General features: G+C 42.3%; 1 pseudogene; it reads left to right on the forward strand.

The window, feature by feature from the left end:
- Nucleotides 1-705: 705 nt before the first annotated feature.
- On the forward strand, nucleotides 706-23,266 carry LOC138301796 (integrin alpha-6-like; annotated as a pseudogene).
- Nucleotides 23,267-24,123: the final 857 nt, after the last annotated feature.

Here is a 24,123-nt window from a genome sequence, read left to right on the forward strand (position 1 = left end):
GAGATTAACAATTTTATTTCCCTATTGATTACAATACTAAATCATCTGTTAGACAAACTTTATTCAATCATCTCAGTTATTAATTCATTAATAAAGCGTCAAATACATAACTCAAAGAAAACATATGCTTGATTTCTTCTACATAAGCCAAAATATTCCAGCATCAATAGCAGAGTTCAGCAGATAGCTTGTCAGTCATTTGTCACTGTCAACGTCACCCTTAAAAACCTACCTAACCAAGATTAGCATTAGCATGTGGGACTTCATGCAAAACAATTTAGAGAAAACATGAATTTGGAAAACATCTTTCAAAGTGAGAATCTATAGTCAGCGCAGCTGGTACCTATACGAAAAGGCACAATTAGTCAGTCACATTTTCATAGCTACCTATCCACAGAATGGATCAGCAACAAAGTCAGTCTTCGTCTTCAGGTCATCAATTGATCATCTACGCATCAGGCTCTCAAGAGAATGAGCCCAATGAAAGAATCTCGAACAGCGTTTCCTTACGTCCTCAATTCTCCCCTTGCATCTGAAGTTTTAGCCCCTTGTCATGACTTTTTATTAGAGTCTCCCAGTCCATCCCCCTAATTCCCAATTGGCCAGTCAGTCAGCAGATATGACTTTAACCTATAATATTTGTTTACCAAATCTATGAATTTTAATATCAGTCCTTTCACAAGATGCAGATTGGTCCGCGTTACGATGTCCTCATCATCCGGCTCTTCAGGTATCGAAATTGTTGCATGTTCCTCTTCAGTCAGTGCCTCCATTGTTCAAGTCCTGGGAAAGTACATTTACCCTACCCTACACATAATTGTATCAAATTGTCTTCATCAACTCCTGTCCGCCGGTACATTGCAGAAAATTCCAGCTAAGCAACTTTAACATCTGGTGAATCAAAGACGGGTCATACATCCAGCTTCTTGCAATGCGTTTAGTATTTCAGCTCTCTGTGTGCGAGGCCTAGGAAGACTAGGCCATAATTTCAGCTAAGTTAGCACTACAAGTTAAGGTAAAACATAGGTTATACATTTCAATATGACATATTATTACATTATTCTTGTATATTTTTCATCATTTCATACAGTATCAGTTATATTAGTACAATTTCATGTAAATGGCGGGCATGCACCGAGGGCACATTTTCAAACGTGCACATTATTTTCTCTACGATTAATTTCCCTACAAACTTTTCATTATTCAAAACATATAAACATCATTTATAATTTTCTAACTAGCATATCTGCTTCAGCAGTAATTTTCTTAGTTTCAAGAGTTATCCCTCTATAGGGGACGTAGAGCAATCAGGTCTTTAACCTGGAATGGAGGCAGGGGTGAGTTTTACAGTATCTAGAAGACAGTGAGGATCACATCATGATTTTGCCAGAGTTCCATTTGACACTGATGGAGTGTAGGGCCTTGTTCTTAAAGCTAAATTGAATAGACTTGTATGACTTTCAGGTCCGGTAGAGTATTCCAAGGGTGTCACAAACATTGTATGGAAAAGGACTGGGGTAGATTAGTTGAATTTTAAGACCGACTCTTCTGGAAGGTGGGTTGTAGAGCTGAGGAAATCTTTCAACTATAATTTTGTGTATGCAGGTTTTTTCGGTCCTGATAGAGATGATCCATTATATCTCTCAATTCTTGAATGGAATTTATTGTGATTTTCAGTACTGGGCAATTATTCGGACGATAATAAGACCCTAAGGGATATCAATTTGGGCAGATCTACCAAGAGAGACTGCATTAATACATAAAAGGAGAAGCAAGCCTTAAATAATTTGTTGCAAGACCTTGGTCTCACAGAGTTTTGGCAACATATAGAGGATTAGCAGATGGGATACACATGCCACAGTATGAAATATGGCCACTTCTACAGACTAGATTTTTTCTTTGTAGAAAACAGAATTTTGGAGAATGTTAAAGAGGTCAAACATATGCATATCTCCGACCATTCAGCTGTTATGATGGTGGTGGAGTTCCTGTTTGAAAGGGAAAATCTTAGATGGACTATAAACAGGGCTGTTCTGTTAGATGTAGGAATCAGCCAGATTTTGGACAAAGTGAGTCAAGATTTTTTTGTAGACAATATTGGGACTGCCCCTTTACCCACAGTTTAGGACAACTATAAGGCCTTTATTTGGGGTATCTCATGAAACGAAGCATTGATTAATAACAGGCAGGCCAGAGAAGAGTTTGGCTCCTTGGAGTGAGAAATCGGGCATTTGAGATAGGGATCAAGCCCTAAGCAGATTACGAGAGTAACAATCGAGATATAAAATCAAGATTGAGGCAAAATCTAAAGAGAAAAGGCAGACCAACTACTTGAGGCTTTTTGAGTATGGGGAGAAGTGTGGAGCATTATTAGCCTACAAGGCCAAATCTGACAGGTCTAGGAACAACCTTAAAAACATTTATAATAAACTCCCAGGGGGACATCTCTGATAAAGCTGGGAAATGCAGGAGCATTTCATCCATTTGTTCTTGAATCTTTCTGCTGTGAGATCAACCTGTGTTTAACAAAATTAAGAGAATAGCCGAAGGACAGGGAACTTTCCGTACATATGGATTTGGGGAAACATTCTTCAGCGGCCCAGATCACTGAGTGGGAAATATGGGAACATCTGAAAAATACTAAAAGTGGGAAGGCGGCGGGAACAGATGCCATCCTCTTAGAACTTTATGAATTGTTGAAAGATGCAATTATCTCTGTATGGGGAGATCTGTTTAACTCTATCTTGGTAATGCTCAGATTGTGGATTCTTGGAAAGCAGCTATTTTGGTATTCATTTTAAAACCCATTAATGGTCCCTAGAAGGCTGGTTCATATCAGCCAATGTCACTTGTAAATATGGATTCTAAGGTTTTCACTTGTATTCTCGCTCATGGATTGGCCAATCTAGCATCTTAATTAATCCATCCTGAGCAGAAAGGTTTTATCCCAAAAAAGGCAGATACATGAGTTAACTCAACTGCTAATAGGTATAATCGATATCGCTTCTAGATATTTGGATCCTTTGGTGGTAGTCACGATAAATACTGCCAAGACTTTCAATAGGGTTTATTATGTATATCTTTGGGAGGTTTTTTCAGTATTGGAATTTAGCCCCTAACCATGCTTCAAGTTACTTACAGGTGAGTTAAGACTCACCCCCTGCATGCATTTTTAATACATTACGCATTATCTATTTCACACTATTGAGGTGCTTCATCATTACCCGGGCTACATTTGAGAATTATTTTCCTGAACAAAGCCTGGGAACTTCTAGGACTTGGATGGGCTGAAACAGGTTGACATAATAGTTGAGGATCATAGGAACATAAAACCTTAGAGTAACCCATATGTTATGTTTTTTAATCATACCCACTGACACAGAAAATAAAGGGGCACCTTTGTGTTTAGTAAGATAGTTTTATTGTTTTTAGACCCCTGGTAGGATCTATACAAGTGATTCCACCAGTTGGTTGAGCCCACCTTGGCTTTAAGTGGCTTGGGTGGACCTGATGATGAAGCATGCCACTTTTATAAGGGGTGAGGATCACTAAAAAAAGAACAGTAATCTTTCCTAGTAAGGAACAACGAATACAATTAAGCTTTGTGTGTTAACAGCTTGATTTACTTTTGGGTCTCAGGATACTCTGCAGTAATAGTGGTTAAAACTGAGGGTGTGTATCCTCTGATTACCCCTGGGGTTGTCTCTCCAGATAATCCTTCCTATCCCCAGGGGTGACAGGTCAGAGATTTTTAGTCTCAAATTAATTTCACCCTCATGTTGGAATAATGTCCCCTGATTGCCAGATACTAACAAACTACCATCACCACGCTCTCTAGAGTGATTAGGATACTGATAGGCTGTTCCCCGTGATAGCACTTTTGGGAGTCCTGGAAGGCATTAGTGACACGATCGGGCTCAAGGCACTGGTGGGGATCGATGTGGCTTTATCGAAGAAGAGCATTGACAGATGAAGGAGAGCAGCCTCCCCTCCAACACTGGTCCCTTGGAAGCAGGCAACAAATTGGTTCATCACCCAGTAGAAAGCCATCTACATATCATTGTTTTGCCCAGGAAGCATGAGAAAATCTGGGAGATGTGGCTGACATACCGTGGGATGCTTTGAAATGTATTTACTTTCCGATGGTCTATTTTGTACAACTTTTGAATAAATACTGTACCCTTAATTGGGGCTATATAACACAGTGCCGATGTGAACAAAATGTCAATAAAATGCAGTTTTTCTTTAAAAAAAACTCTTATTTCCTCTAACCTCTTTTGTGTGTATGTGGTGCACTGTTTGTAGCTTTTTGTGTGCATTTGTGTTAGATAAAATAAATTGATCTTTTTAAACTATTTAGATACATATTCGTCTGTGTTTCTAGTGCTTTTGAATTAAGGTGAAATTAAACACAGACACCACCATATCTGATTGAGAGTCCCCCAACTGCCAATTAGCAATTGCATTTGTTTATGGGAATGTAACAACTGAACCCTCCATCACATACCCCCTCAAGCTACACTCCCTGATATTGAATTATTGGTTCTTAGTAAAGGCATACATTTATACGCATGTGATGTTTACTGTGCCCTAAGGTAAGAAAAACCTCTGTAGCCTCTGATCATCCAGGTTTGATTACTGTTGGACCTAGATACACTCAGAGGAGAGTCTGGATTGGCCTCACATGTCTTAGAAATGCCGGAATGTATTTGGCAGCTTAAGGCTTAGGCTGACACTGAGATGACTAGCCCACTTCAAGTTTACAAATCTACTAGAGCACATGATTTATGTGGCTCCCTGGCAAACCCAGATTGAAAGCTGACATCTTGGTGCTAATGCATGTAGAAAGTAGTTATTCTACATTCTGATATTTATGTCTAGGGCGGAGTGCAATTCAATACTTTCTTCAAATCACAAATTCTGCATAGAGTCTGCATGAAAAGCTGCCCCTGGCACAGTTTTTACCTCTGTTTCCTTGGAAAATCTCAGGATTTCCAGGTCAGGATTCCATTTCCTATGCATGGAGCCCTCTGTGGTGGAGAACTCTACAGAAGAGGAGTGAAAAAATACACATTTTTCCAAATGTGTTTTGTCGGCAGGGGAATAATTTTCCTCATGGAGAAACGCCTTCTCCTACATCCCAACCAAGCCTGGGGGTGAATTGTTTCCCTTCTCACAAAGGAAAGGAATTTACAGCAGCCCTTCAATGGAGTAAAAATACAACTCTTTCCTGGATGGAAAAAGGAATGTGAGAAGTTTGTAAATGCTCACCAATAAGCATGTTCACATTCATCTAAGTTTAACCATGCCTTGGAATGCCCAGGATCACCCACAATCCTGTTCCTTGAGTGAGATTTACAAGTGAGAAGATCTCCATGCCCTTAAAAGTGATTATGAATATTAGGAATATCTTCAGGAATACCTGGCAAGTTTAAATAAGATAAACCTGGTTGTAAATGTATACTTACTATCAAATTTACCTTCGCATATAGACCCTCAACTGTTACAGAACACCATGGGAAACTTTAGGTTTCAGGCACATGTGGCAGAACTCATTCATGTTCAGATGCATAGAGTCAGCAATATGTATTCTACAATCTCTAGCTGAAGCGTTGTCCAGGCCTTAAACCAGTAATATTGTTAAAAGGTACATTCACCCTTGAGGCTGAATAACAGATGTGTATTGTTACCCAACTCAACAGAACTCATTTTATCACCCTTGGAAGGATGGAAGGCTGAGTGGATCCGCTAGGATTTGAACTTGATTATGAGGTCAGCCAGAGATTAATAGAGAGGATGCATAAGTCCAGTGCCCACCAGCCCCGAACTCAGAGCCTGATTTAGAGTTTGGCAGAGGGGTTACTCCACCATAAATGTGATGGATATCCTGTCCGCCATGCTAAACGTGCCATAGGCTATAATGGAATTGTAATACAGAAGATGGGATATCCATCACATTTGTGACATATTAACCCCTTCACCCATACTTTAAATCAGGCCCGAGGGGCAGATTTATACCTTTTCACGCAAAACTGCACAAGCGCAATTTTGCGTGAAAAATTATAGCACAGGATAGCACCATTCCAAGACTCTGGCCGTGCGCCATATTTTTGGAATTACACTAGCCAGCGCAAATGCCCTGTTAGTGTCCTTGGAAAGGACGCTAAAAGGGCTGGGGTGGCGTAGGGAAAACCGGGAATTGTGCACTAAATTATGGCGCTACACTGTTCAGAGGCAGAAAAATTGCCTCTAAGAAGTGTAGCGCCATTTTCTGGTGCACAACCCCCATGGGCATGGCTCCTGTCTTAGTAAAGGCAGGAGCCTTGCCCACCACCCCAATGGCCATGCCCAGGCGACATATGTCCCCTGGGCATGGCCATTGGGTCCAGCGCCGTGCACGGGTCCCAAGGCAGGGCCCCTGAGTAGTGTTGGAGAAAAAAATATATATACTTACCAGGACGTACCTGGGATGGGTCCCCCATCCTTAGGTGTCCTCCTGGTGTGGGCGGGAGAGGGTGGGGGTGTCTCTGGGGCCAGGTAAGGGTACCTGTAGGCAATTTCCATGTTCTCTGACCATGGAAATTTGCCTAGAGGTCCCCTTACGCCTGCCATACCCAGGAGGTAAATAATGGCGCTAAGCAAACTTAGCGCCATTATTTAAGGCCCCCATCTCCTGTGCTGGATTTTAGCATGGGGGGATATATATGGCACAAAGGCCATATCGTCCTTTTCTGGACAGGAACGCCTACCTTGCAACTCATTGACGCAAGGTAGGTTTTCCCGTCCAGAAAACAACGTTAACTCCATAACTTTGGCGCTATACGTGTCTAGCGTCAAAGTATAAATATGGATGTAGGTTTGCACTGAATTAGCGTAAAACAATGACGCTAATTCAGCAAAAACCTAGTATAAATATGGGCCTAAGTGTTATAAATACAGAACAGCCAACGCTTTTCATACAAGTAGCATAAGTAGGTTAAGTTCATGTACAGCGCTGGTCTGAAGAAAGTAAAATATACAGAAATCAACAATTAAAATAGGGATGTATAAAATGATCATTTTGAGGGTGAATTCTTGCCAAATTTGTGAAGTTTGTAATCGTTGCAACTCTCTTCTCAAGAGCAAAACGAACTGCAAAAAAAGGGTCTGGCAGGATTTTATTCTAAAGAAACATTTTTTTGTAGTAAAGTCTTCTACAAATATCTAAGTAAATTTAAAATGATGCTTTGTGAAATTATACTTTTTTCAAACAAAAAGACTCGAAGTTGGACAAAGCCAGCTTCTCAAATTTCGCACACCCATGGTGAAAACATACTCATGTCTGAAACAAAATACAGGCAGAACGTTAGGCAAAAAGTGCGAATGTCTTCCCTAAAGATGTATATAAGAACATGCTTCTTTGCTGTAGCTTTAAACACTGACGTTTTACATGCTCGCGGATAACCTTACACCTGGACTGCAACTATATTTTATACTGCTACCACACCAGGTCCCTTCTAATGAGAATCATAAAACTAAATTCCTGCGGCAGAATGTTGCTACAGCTGTGCCATGGCATCTGGGACCCTGACAAGATCTGTGACCCGTAGCAGCATTGTAAATCTGCAGAGCTTTGTTCATTTTTACAGGATTGCTGGAAAAAGAATGTACTCTACGATAACAGCCATGTGCACTAACGAAAATATTCCATTTTCCTTCCTGACCTATGTATGAATGAAGGACGTAGCTATAAACAATTTCAGGTCTACAGTTCGGTTTCCTTGATTGTTACCAACACATCAGCAAAGCCTGGAAAGTGATTGTAGTCAGTGCAGTATTATTAAAACGAGTGAATTATATAAATCACTGGGGCTTTTTGGCCTTAGATTAACCATATCCATAGAGTTTGATGTTCTTCTTCTTGATCATTACACATTTACTGACTTCTCCCCAAAAGGGGCATCTTGTCTGTGATTACAAAAGCAGTGTTGAGGGTTTGGTATCATGGCGTTAAAAAAGGTTTTAAAAGTATGATTCCAGCTGAGTATGGAAAATGTCAAATTGTTTTGTGAAGAGCTACGTTTGATAGGGTCTGTGGGACACTATGAAATAATGTATAGCTTGGTAAGTTTTTCGCTTCACTGTATCCACTAATGAAGATCCACATTACAGGAAATGTAAAGCCTGATTTAAAAATAATAGCAGCCAGCTGCATATAGATCTATATATGGATACATGTATACCTCTGTATGAAGGTAAATCCAAGAGTGTTATATATTCCTAAAGTTTATGGATATCTAATTATATGTGCAGAGGCCTATGATCGAATCCCCACCGTTTACTTATTGAAATCATAAATGTAAAAGTGCACGTCTAGATTTATCATTACAGGTCTAAGTGTGTGAAAATACAGATCACACTATATTCAAGAAAAAACGTGCATGCGGTTTGAACAAACAAGTTATGTAGAAACAGAGAAATAGCAGTAATAGGAAAGCAGCCACACATCTGAGATCAGGAGCACATCCCAAAAGATAAGTAACACTGACAGCAATACACCATTCACTAGGAGTAGCATAAGTGACATCACACACCCTTTATCCCCCCCAAAAGACATCACGTTTGATATAGTCTCCTCCCTTAAGTCCCTCAACGGCTGCTGAGAGTTCAGACTAAAGGCAAAATGTGACATCCAGTAAAGTGGGCTCAGAAAGCCCCATTTACATTCTGATCATACAGTTGCCTTCATGACCCTTGAGACCAGGGATAGCAAGAGTAGTGCTTCGGATACCGATGGACAAGCCAAGGATCGAAGTTGCTATCCATGGCTATGCCTAATTTCCATTCACGCATCCATGTATCCTTCTGCTTGCCACAGTGATATTCTACCAACATTTAACTCTATTTCTCTTCCCAGTATTGCTGCTTTTGTGTGCCCATCATCAGTTCTGCCAATATTAATTTGCATTTCTTCCTTCTTTGCCCTTGCTCTAGGAGTCCTCATCCTAACCTCCTTTCCCTTCCTACTCCTGTTTTTTACTTTCATTCCTGTTTTTGTTATGCAATTAATAATTCCAGTAACCTACAGATTATCTTTTTCTGCATATCTTTCTATCCAGTAACCTATGCCTACTCATGCTTTCACCATCTATGCTTCTGTTCTCTGATGCCACCTCCTGCCCTTCTCATCTTTACCTCCTCTTTGTCATTCTTTCTTCCAATCCGGGTCAATACTTTGATAGCGCTATTTCCCTGCTAGTCCCATCAAACAAGTAAATGTACTATTGCATTTTATAGTAACTTTACACTTTTTTTGCTATACCCCATTTCTCAATGTAAATTTACTACTGCAGACTTGCATGTGTCCAGTCCCTCAAAACATGGGGTGGAGCTTACTAGAACATTATTTACAAGTATGAAGTTACTACTAGTAACTTTTCACATGTACGTGGAAGTCTGCGCCACTAGGACAGAGATCTCCTTCTGGTAAAGTGTAGAGAAAAAAAATCAACTTTAATAATTAAATATTTCAGTGCAAAATAAAACTTTTTATTAACTTAAAATAAATATTATTAAGCTAGAACTAAAACAATTGAATGTTACAGCACATTAACTCATTACATTAAATGTTTAATGAATAAGTGAATAAACAAATATAAACAAAATATCTTAATTACCTATAATTATTATTTTTTTTTTTTAACAAAATGCATGGCCTACTTGTTTTATATTTAATTATTATTTTGTAAATGTTTATATATTCATCTATATAAACAAAACCTATAGCGGTCACCAATAGCTATACAGTAGTTAGGACCGTGTTTACATAGAAAAAGCCTTTTTTGTGTTGCTAATACCTTTGACAAATCTACACAAACCTTTCTAAAAAAGTGGTACATTTTTTCTACTTTGTTGATGGAAAGTTTTGAGGTGAACTGTCAAGTGGAGGCCAAGAAAAAGGGGAGTCCCAAAACCTAATTTCCTCATCCATAGGCACTTAAGACAATGCTACAGCCCAAACCACTGAAGAGATTTACACTAAGTTTGGTAGAAACCTAGATCTTGGTCCAGAGCAATTGTTTTTTGTTATTTGGTGTAAATCCTTTCAGTAGTTTCTGAGCAATTTGTGCTAAAAAACGTTATATATATCTCACCACAGAGGTTCGATGGGGTCAACAGATATCATGATGAGATCTGATTGGCTACCACGGCATCAACACCTATGTGGCAGCAGCCATCTTAGGACTTCCGAGTCCAAAGGAAAACATAAAAAAGAGGCAGATCCCCTGATCCCCTAGGCCTGGTGTGGGGTCCCAGAGGGACCACAGTTTGGCCAAAAATTCATATTTTTTAAATTTTACAGTAAATTTGTGAAGGATCTGCAAACCCGTTGTAATTCTTTTTTTCTTGTTTTTAAAAAGCAAGCTCCAACACATTTAAAAAAACAAACACCTGGGGTGGGTCAGGGCCCGAGTGCACAGCGTATATGGTAATTAAGAGGGGGTTGGCCACATGACCCCACTCCCACTGCCTCTAAGAGGCCCAATGGCCCTATCCCCAGTAGCAAAATCTTAATAGAGAGGAGGGAGCATACAACCCACCTCCCAGAGCCTAAAAGGAAAATCATGTCACCAAGCCTGAAGATGCCCCAGGGATCCATCCCCTGGGGCCACAAATCACTAGATAGAAAGGGGACAGCACTGACCCCTCTCCTCCCAGAGCCATTCAATGGCCCAGGGACCCCATCACCCAGGACCTACCCAGAGACGGTGTCCTGAGGTCCCCAACCCCTGGAACACCATCTTTTTCCTGCAGAAAAAATGCGCAGACAGGGAAAGAATAATGGGCCAGATGTAGCAAAATTGCAAATTGCGACTTGCAATTTGCGAGTCCTTCCGACTCGCAAATTGCAAGTCGCAATTTGCAATGCAGAACGGTGTCTCAGACACCGTCTGCTAGTCGGTATGGGGTCGCAAAGACCAACCTCATTAATATTAATGAGGTGGGTCGCAAATTGCGGCCCCATACCGACTATGGGCACTCGCAAACATGGAGGCCTGCTGTAGTCAGCAGACCTCCATGTTCGTGATTGCTTTTAAATAAAGCAGTTTTTTTTTTTAAGTGTAGCCTGTTTTCCTTAAAGGAAAACGAGCTGCACTTAAAAAAAAATCCGAAACCTTTAGTTTCGGTATTTTTTCAGGGCAGGTAGTGGTCCCTTGGACCACTACCTACCCTGAAAAAATAATTTGTGGGCCATTCACAAAGGGGAAGGGGTCCCATGGGGACCCCTTCCAATTTGCGAGTGGGTTACCAACCACTTCAAGTGGATGGTAACTGCGACACCATTTGCGACCGCACATGCGGTCGCAAATGGTATTGCATACCACTGCGAATCGCAAATAGGAAGGGAACACCCCTTCCTATTTGCGATTCGGAAATGCATTTTGCGAGTCGGTCTCGACTCGCAAAATGCATTTCTGCATAGGAAAATGCGATTTGCGACTCGCAAACGGCAATTTTTGCCGTTTGCGACTCGCAAATCCTTTCCTACATCTGGCCCATAGTTCTTCCACTGGGACACAAAGCTGCTCCTGCCCGATGTGGGAAACTAAACCTTTTCTTCCCCACTCTCTTGGGCAAGAAAATAGAGTACATTGCTCCCACTGGAGCAAAGTAAAAACTGCTCCTTCACGGTGGGGGCGTGAGTTATAGTTACTTTAGGTCATGAGTATTAATTACTTGAAATAACTATAATTGGTGAATTTTAGTGGTTTTATATGTTTTAAACATTATGTAGTCACCAGGAGGATGGGGAATGTTTCCAGTAAACAAATTCATTTCTTTCACATACTGTTGTTATCGTTTCTCCTAAGATAAAATTGGCATATAGTTCCCAAAGATGTTGGGTGTTGCGAGCTATACATTGGAATCCATACCCCTTACATTCAAGAGCAAATAGTCCTAGAGTATTTCTTTCCTGAGATTTTCTGCATTTTGGAATAAAATATACTCAGATTATCACCCACGGGCGAAATAGAGGTGGAAAAAGAGAACAAAAGAGGAAACACAAGCTTCATCCACAATATTACCAAAAAATTACTGTTGCTTCTTAGATACCTTGCGATGTGATTTGAAAACAACTAATTCTAGTCTGACGTGATCTTTTCATTTGCAAGTCGCCTTTTGTTTAAGAGTAAGTTTTGCAAATTAATGAGCCTTGTTGGTGGTTCATTGTGAGCTTCCCAATGTTCACTTGGTCAAGGTCTTTATCTTTCAATTTTCCTCCTGCTTTACATCAGACAGTAACAGTGGCACTTTGCCATTTAAGCAAGTTTATGTCCCACAGGAGTTCACACTTCATCTGCAAGTTCACAACTCATAGGTTTTAACTACTTAGAAATAAGTATCTTTACCAAGAAGGCACCTTAGCCCACATTCGAAATATATTGGAATTCACAATTAACGTAAAATGAACCTAAAATTACTGACACTATTGATATCAGTATTTCGAGATGTGGAAGTATTTAGAAATCCCAATATCTCATACTGAATTAGAATTATTGGGGAAATGAGTGACTTCTTCCGGTCGTTGCCCATTACTGGGCTGTTTTCTGAGGACAAAATTTGCCAGGTGTGTCAGGTGAGTATGTCCCTGGGAACTCCTGCGATAATGCCAAATGGTAATCAAAGTTATCACTTTACTGAGAATTCCTGCTTCTGGAGAAAGCTACTGTTTTCACCGAACATAGGAGTTTTAAGTAACTCCGAATGAGGGCCTACAAAATGTTTTAGTTTAGTAGAAAACAAGGACACCATTCGGTGTGTGATAGGCAGGGACCTGAGCGAAGGAGAAGACCGGAGGAAGTGAGGGAGGGGGCCAGATGGAGGGGCACTGCAGGAGCTGAGCCAAGGGAAGCGGCACAGTCACAGAGCAAGGTCAGGATTTCGGCAGGGGCCTACTGAGCTTCCCCGAGCCATGGCTGCTGCTAGCACGTGATGCTCCTCCACATGACCCTGCACCTCCTGTCCCTCTGCACCTGGGTGTGCCCTTTCTTCCTGGATACGGCCAAGACTTTCCACAAGGCAGGCAACTTCGTCAGATATTTCCCACTTTCTTAGGCCACAGGACCAAAGAATATTGCTGGTCTGTGCACCAACAAAGAACTCTTTCCACAACCAGTTGACAAACGTTACTCCGAATCACAAAGGCAAGTGGAATAATGTCAAGCAAATTCGCCTCAATAGAACAAAGGATTCTATGGGCCATATTTATGACCCAGTTTGCATCGCTCTTGCACCATGCAACGTGGTGTCAAGAGTGATGAGAACCTGAGGTGAGATTTATGAAGCCAAGCAAGGCCACCTTGCGTGGCCCTTCCTGGCTTCATAAATCTCGAGTGATGCAATGCATGTTTCCATGGGTGTTGCCTGGGTGTTCCCATGCATCATTCATGGATTTTGACTCATTCCCAGATTTACAAGAACTTGGAAACCTAGGAATGTGCCAAAATCCTACATCTCTCCAGGTGAGGCGTAATAAGGTGATATATGTTTATTTCGCCTAATTTTTCCACTTTCTGTGTGCTCCATTTTTCAGCACACATAGTAAGAAAACACTTCTCAGGATTGTTTTTGTGCAGGAAGGTGCCCGCCTGTACAAAAAAAAATCCTGCATGCAGTGCAGGAAACTTTGCACCATGGTGCTAAGGTGCCTGCATTGGCGCTAGGCAGCTAAACGGCCACCAGTGCAGGGGGAAAGGGCAGGAATACTCCATATTGGATAAATACTGTGCATTCCTGCCCTTTCCCTGTGATGCAGTGTAGCAGGGTGACTTGCGGCGCTTCCCGTTGCCACAAAGCTCTTAAATCTGGGCCAATGTTTGGTCTTTCAGTCAAGAATATAGGCAACATTAACCAAGATGGATATCAAGATAAAGCTCTTGGTGCTCCTTATTGTGAAAATGCAGCCAAAGTTTTTGTATATGCCACAGGGAAAAAGAGGGAATAAATACAAATCCAGCACAGATTCTTAGTGGTGCAGATCATAACATTGGGTATTCTAATGCTGGAAATATGGATTTAGATCGAAATTCATATCCTGAGGTTGATGTTGGGGACTAGCGGGCATTACCAACCACAGATGCAGGCGTAAGTGTGTGAAAAAGGCTGCCTTATTGGAAACAGGTGCACTTACATCACAAACCTTGGCATTTGCCTTACAAAACTAAGGGTCTTACTATACAGTAATTCAACTATGTGTAACTTATCCCCTCCCTTATTCTACCCTCTCCTCCACTTCGTCCCCTGACCTTGATATCCTGTATCTCATTAAATATTCAGTCTGCTTCCTATCTTTAAACTGCCTTCTATTTTACATATCACCATGTAACTAATATAACTTCTTGAGCAACATTTAACTTCCTGGCTCGTCCATGCATGCTGTTTCCTACCCGCTCCCTATGAACCTGGACTGCCAGTTTTAAAAACCGTACCTTTCTGTACACCATGATAACTTGCCATGCCCCCACCTCGCTGCAGCTGCTCAAAGCGACAACCCTAAACAAGCAATTTTGTTTTTGCATCTCCTGCCAACAAGCTAACCCACTAGGACTTAAACTATCCCAACAGAAAACTTTGAAACTATCCCAGATACGGGCCTGGGATGGAAGGAAGAAAGAGGACCTAAGCTATCCCCCAGCCTCTGTGTCACCACAAAATGGTGGCATCGTAGACAAAATGTCCGTTAAATACCTGGGCTACAGTAGCCCAACGATAGCCCATTAAAGCCAGTGGCGGCCGTGGAGTGCACCACTTTCCCAAACCTCCATGGGGGAGACCTCCTGGTGGTCATCTGTCCCCCCAGGACACCAGTAAGTCTCTTTCACTGGACCTATTTTAGAGCACGGCCTGTTATCAACATTAAAAAATGTATTTGAGTAATCCCAAACAGGATTGAACTGAACAAGAAGACCTGCACTAGAATTGCATCCAGTGGAATTTAAAAGACTGTAGATACCTGTTTTGCATATTTTGCTAATCCAAAGGACTTCGGCCCAACAATATCAATTGTTTACATTTTTGAAGCAATTACGAAAAGGAGGAACATCGAATGCCATCATGAGTTCAGTTTACTGATTGCCCCTCTAACTCCAAGTTCACTGGAACCTTTTCTCATGTTTGGATGAACATAGAGCAATGTGCGAATGCCAGGCTTCAGCTGCAGGAAAATATTAAGGATAAGCTACAATTTATTCCTGAATCTCTTTCTGTGGAAATAGAAAGGTCCACCCGTTGGGGTAACACAGAATCCAGCACACTACCAAATCTCTCTTTTTCATTTTTTATTTATTTTTGCATTTAAAGCAGGTAGAAAAGGAAACAAATATTGACGGCAGATCATTGCTACAATAAAAATACATAAACCAAGCCCTAAGCATCTTGACATAAAATATCACCTAAAAAAGAAGACATAGGCATATAATGTACATACTGAGCCAATACTCTAAGTCATTTAGTAGATCACAGAACTATGTCTAGGGAGTCAAGGTCCTTGCAAGGTTCTTCATTGAGGTCTAATCTATAGCCCTCTCACAATAAAAAAAAAATCTCTTAATAGCCCCTACTCGTAAAGCATAAAGGGGGTTATTCTAACTTTGGAGGAGGTGTTAATCCGTCCCAAAAGTGACGGAAAAGTGACGGATTTACCACCAGCCGTATTACGAGTCCATTATATCCTATGGAACTCGTAATACGGCTGGTGGTATATCCGTCACTTTACCGTCACTTTTGGGACGGATTAACACTCCTCCAAAGTTAGAATAACCCCCAAAGTCTTTCCCTTGCTTTCACCTTCTGCATCCCTTTAATGCCCAGCTCTCAAAAGTGGGAACTCCTTCCAATTTCCATTTCTGGAGAATTAAAGATTTACCCATCAAAGAAGCAATGAAGAAGAGTTGTTTTTTCACGCCTGGATCCAGGTTATGGAACCGGTGTCCGCAATCATAGAGGTCCAGATCCCTCCGACCCCACTTATCAGCCTCTTGGGGGTATTACCTCACACTAAACATGACAAAAACTATTTGAAACTTGTCGACTTGGCAACCGTACTCTACAAATGTTTGATCAACATGAACTGGAAAGCTCTTGAACCCCCTTTAATAGATTGCTGGCTTCAAGTAACCCACAACTGGGATCTAGCTGAGGCTGAAGCCATGGCGCTGGTTGGGAGATCTCAAGGTGTCACTAATGTGGCCACAGCATGGGACATGTATGTCCTTCAGCTGCTCAATAAACGACACCCCCTCAAGATGCATGATACTACCAGGCGGACTGTGCAACATATGACTTGACTGCTCCCGCCACCTACAATCAATACAATTTATGTCTCCGACATGATGCTTACCTCCTGCTCTTGAAACATATGACCACTTGCCTATATGAACCTACTCCCTAGTTAAAGACCACATTGTGCACCCAAGAATGCCCACCCCTTCCAGATTTGAACAGACATGAGACATCCATCATGCTCAACTACCCAGACAGTCTTTTATTGAATAGTTGTATTATTGTTTTAACGTTGCATTATTGTGTTGTATAATATGCTTATTAGCTTATCCTGTGATTACTTAGATAAACTGTGATCCTATATACCCCATGTATAACTACCCTCTTCAATGTATCCTGACTTTGTATCTCATTCAGATTTGTCTGATGAGCTCAGCTGTAGACATTGTTACCAATGTCATCACGCTGTCTATGTATCACTGCCTATTAATCATCCCTTAATGTATGTCAACTGAAATTTAAGTAAATGTTAATAAAAACATTTTTTTTAAAAGAAGATTTTTTTTTTATAATGAGGTAAACCTAATGAGTTACATCGCCTAAAAAGGGCTTACAAGGCATCAGGTACGACTGTACCCTGAAGCTTGTCACTAATCCACTTGAAAACCTTGTTCCAAAAGTTATACAAAGCAGGGCAACTGTAACATTCATTGAGCCAATCACCTTTACTAAACCCACGTCTAAAACATAGATCTGATGCTGAAGGAAACATTTGGTGAAGCCGAGATGGTGTATAGTAAAGCATCCACTTGGATAGAAAGGCCATTCTTTTATAATTGGCTCCTCTAATAGCTTTATAGGCCCATTGATTGCACTGACTCCAGGTGGATGAATGAATCCTGGAAAGTTTCGAATTTATCTAAGGTGGCCGGAACCAACTTGATAGTAAGTTGTTGTATTAATATTTGGTACCATTTGCCCATACCTATTAGTGCCATACAAAAGTAGGTTTGATAAAGGAAGAAGCTAATGCATCCTTTGGAGGCTGGACTTTTTGAAGAAATCATTTGAAATGGAGATATGAAAAGCAGAGTGTGTCTGGAGTTTCTGGATTACTCAATTTAATCAGACTCCAGGACTTCATGGTTCCGACCATAAACAAATCCATAAAGCAAGATATCCCAGTTTCCCCCCAGTTGCGAATAATCTCCTTTTCTACTTGAAGAAATAGTAGATAGAAATCTTTTAGCAAAGTATTGGGATGATCTGAGGGTAAAAAATCCTCTTGTAATTGGGTATACCTACAGAACACAACAAAGGGGAATTTATATCTGACACATTCCAGAAGCTTAGGGATTTTAAGGAATAGGGTTAGCCTTATTGCTATTTCAATGAGCATTTGCTCAAGATGAAAATTATTAAACCAATTCTGTGGGATTTCTGCTCTGACGCACCAGTCTTAAAAGGCAGCCTGATAATACTTTTTAAGTTGGGGAAGCACTAGACCACCATCATCTATATTTAAGTACAAGGTTTCTAACTTGGTTTGAGGTTTTTTCCCAAGCCAGATAAAATGTTGCGGCATCTGCCCTAGCTCGGTGAAGGATCCCCGGGGCACCTTAATTATTACGTTAGTGAAAATAAATAGGAAAAGTGAAGAATCATCATTTTAATCAATGCTGTGCATCCATCAACAGTAAGAGGATATGACTGCCATTGATGTAGTAATTTCTGGGCTTTAAAGAGAGTAGGCAAATAATTAAGTAATATAATTCCAAAAAATCATGGGATATAGGGATGCCTAAATATCTAATAGGGTTTAAATCCTGGACCTGAGGCTGCATCTCCATTGGAAGTATTAAACTCGGTTAGTTGCATAAAAGGGCTTCCAACTTAGCGTGGGTAATTCTATAACCTCCTAAGTCAGAAAATACTTTAATCTTTGCAAAGGTTCTAGTAATAGTTTGCTCTTCAACTTCCCGATATAAAATCAAGTTGTCAGACAATAATTCCATCTTTGGTGCAACCTGGAGAGGGTCTTGCCAGAGAGCTGAAACCAAAGGCTCAATAAACAGTGCAAATAGCACTGGAGACATTGGGTACCCCTGGCAAGTGCCACGACTAATCAAGAGTGCCCCTTCCATATGTGCATTGGCTATAACTTTGGCCCTACCATAAAGATTGCCTAAAAGTAGCACTATCTTTGGGGGAAAGCCAAAACAACCCCATCCTCCTTCACCTCCCTGCCATGGAGCCTTTCTCACGCAGGCCTTCTACCTGACGATCCTATCCTCCCCCTCCTCCTCCATTCTCCCCTTTTTGAGTGTTTTGATATGGCACTCAGAACACTACTACCGGGAAGGTAGTGCAGGACACGCATTGGCTTGATAGTTTGCTAAGGAAGAATCATGATGGTCCATATGCACCATAGAAAACCCGTGAGCAACAAACAAAATATCAAAAATACACCAATAATATACAGTTTAGGCCCTCCCCTCCACCCCACAAACCCCCTAAATCTGACCAGGCTCTCTAGTGCTCTTTTTCCTCCTATATAGTCCTCTATGAGACAGGAGAGACAGCAGAGCCAGTGGAGCTTCCTTGTTCTCCTTCTCTCTTGAAGGAATGTGAGAAGTTTGCTGGATTGGAAAATCTGAGCTCGCCCCTTGAAGATGACCTTGAGTTTGGACTGCAGAATCATACCAGCTGGGGCTCCAAGGCCACTTCAAGTAATTTATTAATGCCACAAAGTCCATGTGTCATTGTGCAGTTAAAGAAGACATATCTGAAAAAATGAAAAGTGTAAAATTGTCTGGGGTCATAAAGGATTGCGCTAGATAAAACTTGCTCTTTAAATCTGAAATCTTCAAAGTTCACCAAAATGGTTCTTGGATACTTAGGGGGTCATTACAACCTCGGTGGTCTTGCAAGAAGACCGCCGAGGCTGCCGGAGACAGAATTACCGTGTTACCGTGTTACCGTCCGCTGGCCCAGCGGAAATGTCACATCAACATTGCTGCCGGCTCGTAATAGAGCCGGCGGCAATGCTGATGTGCAGCGGGTGCAGTAGCACCCGTCGCACATTTCACTGCCCGGAAATGCACGGCGGGGCTATGCCTGGGGGCCCCGGCACTGCCCATGCCAAGTGCATGGGCAGTGCAGGGGCCCCCAGGGGCACCCCAAGTCCCCTTACCGCCAGCCTTTCCATGGCGGTGTTTACCACCACGGACAGGCTGGCGGTCGGGGACTCATAATCCCCAGGGCAGCGGTGCTTGCACCACTGCCCTGGGGATTATGACCGGCAGGCGGAAACCTGGTGGTAAATTGGAGGGGCCAGCGGTATGGGGGTGGCTTTTGCACCACGGTCATAATTGCTGGCGGAACACCGCCAGCCTGTTGGCGGTGTTACCGCCACCTTACCGCCGGCCGCCAGGGTCGTAATGACCCCCTTAGTATTCAAAGGACGAGTTATTGGGACCAGATGTGCATAAGTAATGGTTAAGTCTGTCCCTTCAGGTCTTTTATCCGGCAAAACATGTTTAAAGATGAGATCTAATATTACTGTTGTGACTGGTCGGCATGCCTCACCATCTTCCGGAATGCCTATAAACTTTAAATTTAACCGCTGTGATCTATTCTCTATGTCATCTAGTTTCAACTGCAGCTCCTCTGATTCTGTTTGGATTTTGGAATGTATCCCCTCCTGGTTGTTGCTTGAGTCTCCTAGAGAAGAAACCTTCTGCTAAACCTGAGTCAAACTGGAAGAATTCATAGTTTGATTAGATTTTCCACCTGTGGAGGTCTGAGTCTCATTTGAGCCAAATTCCATACGGGGTTCTGTGCTGTTGTTCTGCTCACAACTTTTTTCTTGAGCTTGATCCCCTCCTTTGGCTTCTTCTGACCCTCGTTGGAGCCGACTGCAGAGAAAAAAGAGTAAACATTCTTTATAGGTTTCTCTGTGTTAGTGTGTTATGAGTCTGGCAGAAGAGGGAGCTGACTTAAAGGTTGCAAGGCTATTGCCAACTGGCTGGCTTCCATGTCTTCTGGGCAAAGAATGCGTTCACTTGGAGAGCTCATTAGGAATGGTGAATGATGGCTTGATTCATCAGGTAGGGGAGACCGCAGTACTGTTAGTGGGCCAGGGTGAGGAATCAAGTTGAAGGCTGACAGATCTCGAACTTTGTTGGCTTTGGGATTTTTCTTAACAGTGTGAGTGTTCATTGAATGATCTCTCGAAATGTGTTTCATTGATGGTTTTTGCTTGCTAGATAGCTCCTACACGGGAGGAATGGTGGAATGGAGACACAGGGGATTTTCACTGGGGAGCCACAAGCTGCATCTGTGCTACACAATCTACTTTTGCGGACACCCGGCTACTGTCTACTCAAGGAGGGACCTCGAGTACCTCTACAGGTTGCTTCAACTACCAATCTTCACCTGTTCACCTGGTGCAAAGGCTCCCTTTCGTCCACTCTGCTCCGCTTACTCCTTGTTGCTTGATCAGCCAATGATCTACCCGTTTATAGTTTGTGCACTTTCTTCTTTTCCCCTTCTCCCCCCCTTGAAGAGGAGAATTCCTCTACTGCCACTGCCACCACCACTCATTGCTCACTCTCACCAAATTAAGTGATGCTAACGGATAAGCTTAATAAGCCTTTTAAGCCTTGTAAGTCCTTATAAGTCTGAAAAAGCTGCACTAGCTTAGCCCACCAAATAGCTTCTTACAACTCTGATAGCCCCTCCTTGCCTAGTTATCCAGTTCCAAAATGAAAGCAAGAAGCTAAACAAGAATGATATGCAGCATATTATGCTCCTTCAGCAGCACAATGTGCATGATTCTCTCAAGCAGAGTCCCTTAAGCCCCTAAAAATAGATCCTTAATTCACACGACCGATCAGTTTTAAAATATGCCTCACACCCTCCAATGATTAAGCATCAGAATTGCATCTATTTAGTCATTATTTTTTGTTTTCCTCAAGAGCTGGATGGTTGGGGCTCAAGGGTGGAGGGGGTGTCACTGACCGTGGAAGTTGGTTGAAAGCAGCTACCAGCGCACCGCCACTTGACATGCCACTGTTGCCATTGTTGTCTTATGGGGCAACTTCAAAGTGCTAATTCAGCAAACACGTGATCATTTCAGCTGAGCCGTCATGTCGCACCATTCCTCCGCAGCCTTAGGCTCTGTAACCATGGCAGCCATCGACAATCAATCATTGATTACAAGCAGGAGAAAACATCTTGCCTCCCCCTCTAAGTGACACCCTCCACGATGTGAGTCCCGCTACCTGCTACCCGGAAGCAGATTCAGCCCCAGAGCATGATGGGAGCTCTATGTGCCTGAAATCCACCACACACTACAAATTCTCATCCCAATCCTATATTTGAATGTACCAAACATCGTCAATTCAGAGGTGCAATTTTTAAAAGATGGCTGGGATGTTGGTAACATATGTCTCAGCAACCTGAAAATAGACACCAAATTCCATATCCAGGGAGGAGATCAGGAAGAACTTTCCTATTTACAAATCGAACATGGATTCCAGTGCTTCTGCTCAAAGACCAGGAAAATATTGCTCAGGAAATCACAGCCGCCACCAAAGGTGAATATGCTGATCCACTTTACCAGAAGGTCTGTTTTATTCTGCCCACAAAGAGCTGAATGAATTCCTCAAAAAGCACCTAACTTGTTCTGCCAACCAGAATGGTTCTCTTGTAGACTGTGAACTGGGAAATCCTTTCAAAAGAGGTTATATTTAGGTTAGTTATGAATACAAATCAAGGGGCATAGTTATAAGCCCCTAGTGCCACCTTGCGCCACATTAGCTTCATTTCTTTTTATGCTTATGTGGCCCAACGAGGACAAAATCCTAGCGTCATATTTACAAAGTGGCGCAATGCATGCATTTTGCCACTTTGTAACACTTTGCACTACATTATGCCTGCGCCAGGCATAATGTAAGCAAATGAGGCGTTCTCCCGTTAGGGGCGCAGAAAAAATGGTTCAAGGAAAGCCATGAGATTTCCTTGTGTCATTTTATATGGCACTTTTAACGCCTGCTGAGAGAAGGTGTGAAAAGGGGGCTTCCATTATTTATAATGGTCCCCTATGTACTCTGCAGGAGTAGCGCCAATATTTTGGCACTACTCCAGCAGAGTACATCAATAGAGTCATGAAAAATGAAGCTATTGCCCCTTACCCTGCGCCATGGTGCGCCGTATTTTAAATATTTCACACACATGGTGGTGGTAGGGGGGCGCTAAGGGGCGCAGGGAAAGTGGCGCTGCACTCAGTGCAGCGCCTTTTGTCATAAATCTTCCCCCAAGTGTCTATGAACACAGCTGAGCTAGCGATTGCTCTGGATTTATAAACAACAAGCAGCCAGGATAACCTGAAACAAGTAGCTGCCAAGCTCAAGTGTTCATTTAACTTCTCTTAGTTTCTGGGATTGCCAAGCCACTCCAGGTGTATTTTGGAGGCAAAGTGCTCAGTGAAAGTACTATGAAGGTGAAGGATGATATTGGAGGCTGCATAGAGTTTGAGTTCAAGATAATAAAGCTTGGTAAACCAATTAAAACATTTGGAACTGCTTTCTTGGATATGCAGAGGTCAAAGGAAATAAGCAATATGAACAGTTGCTCTGTCTGATGAAGATCTATTCTAGGGACTTGGAAAAAGTAACTTGCCACCCATAGGATGAATTAAACAGATTAAGAATACAGGCATCCCCGGCACAAGAAGTACATGAGAAGTTGGAAAAAAGAACACTGCAGACACATCATTCCTATCTTCAGAGAAAAAGAAATATTTAGAGCTGGTATGCAATTGCTACGCAAAATGTGTAAACATAAGGTGTATTTTGCAAGGGCTCGACATCAATGGTGTTCTAGTAGCACATGCGAGGTTGTGGAATAACATCTTCCTGGAGGAATATGCAGAGCTGGTTACCTGGACATTCTTGTTAATGCTACTGTCAATGTTGATTCATTTGCTACAAACATTTAGGGGCCGATTACGAGTTTGACGGTCCCAATGCAGGGCTGCCAAACTCACAGGGAAGATGCCACTACGGTGACGCTCCCCCCGCCCTATTACAAGGTTTCCGCCAGTCTGGCCTGGCTGACCAGTGGAAACCTTGAAATAGAGCGTTCCCCAGACAGGCGGGAACAGTGCTACAAGTGCTAACTGGTAGCACACAGGGGGCCGACCAGCTCCGCCAGAATGCGCACCGTCTGCTGTGCAGGGGGACCCTTACACTTGTTCTCCTCCAGCCTTTTCATGGTGGGGAAACAGCCATGAAAAGGCTGGCAAATAAGGTTGTAATCAGCCCTGGCTTATCCCAACCAAGACCTCCTTCAGCCCTTAGGGATCTTGGATCCGGGTGGAGACGGCGGTCTGTTAGCAGGTCTGCCCATCAACCTTGTAATGTGACGGTCTGACTGTCACAGCTGCGGTCGTCCGACTGCCTCCAAGAGTCGTGCGGTCTTGTGACCTCCAGACCAATAATCAGGCCCTAAGATTCCGAATGTGGGCACTCAAATTTGTGTTACTGTGTTCCAGAGAAGACAGTAGCTCTATATACAGGAGTGCCACCGTGGATTATTTTTATTGCAGCACTTGTGATATTTTTACTGTGGAACTGTGGGTTCTTTAATCGCACAAGGTATGATGACAGCATCCCACGACACAATGCTGACTCCTTGACTTTCCAATAATAGTGAAAGGTCCTTGTATATCACCCTGACGAATGCCCAAGTCCGTGATAGGCTAGTATAATGCAGAAACATGTTGGCACCACAGAGGTTTGCAAGGGGCCATGATACCCACTAACACCCTCTGTTACTACATTGGAGTATTTTTCA

Source organism: Pleurodeles waltl, chromosome 6 (genome assembly GCF_031143425.1).
Source record: "Pleurodeles waltl isolate 20211129_DDA chromosome 6, aPleWal1.hap1.20221129, whole genome shotgun sequence".
In the NCBI taxonomy this organism is placed as follows: domain Eukaryota; kingdom Metazoa; phylum Chordata; class Amphibia; order Caudata; family Salamandridae; genus Pleurodeles; species Pleurodeles waltl.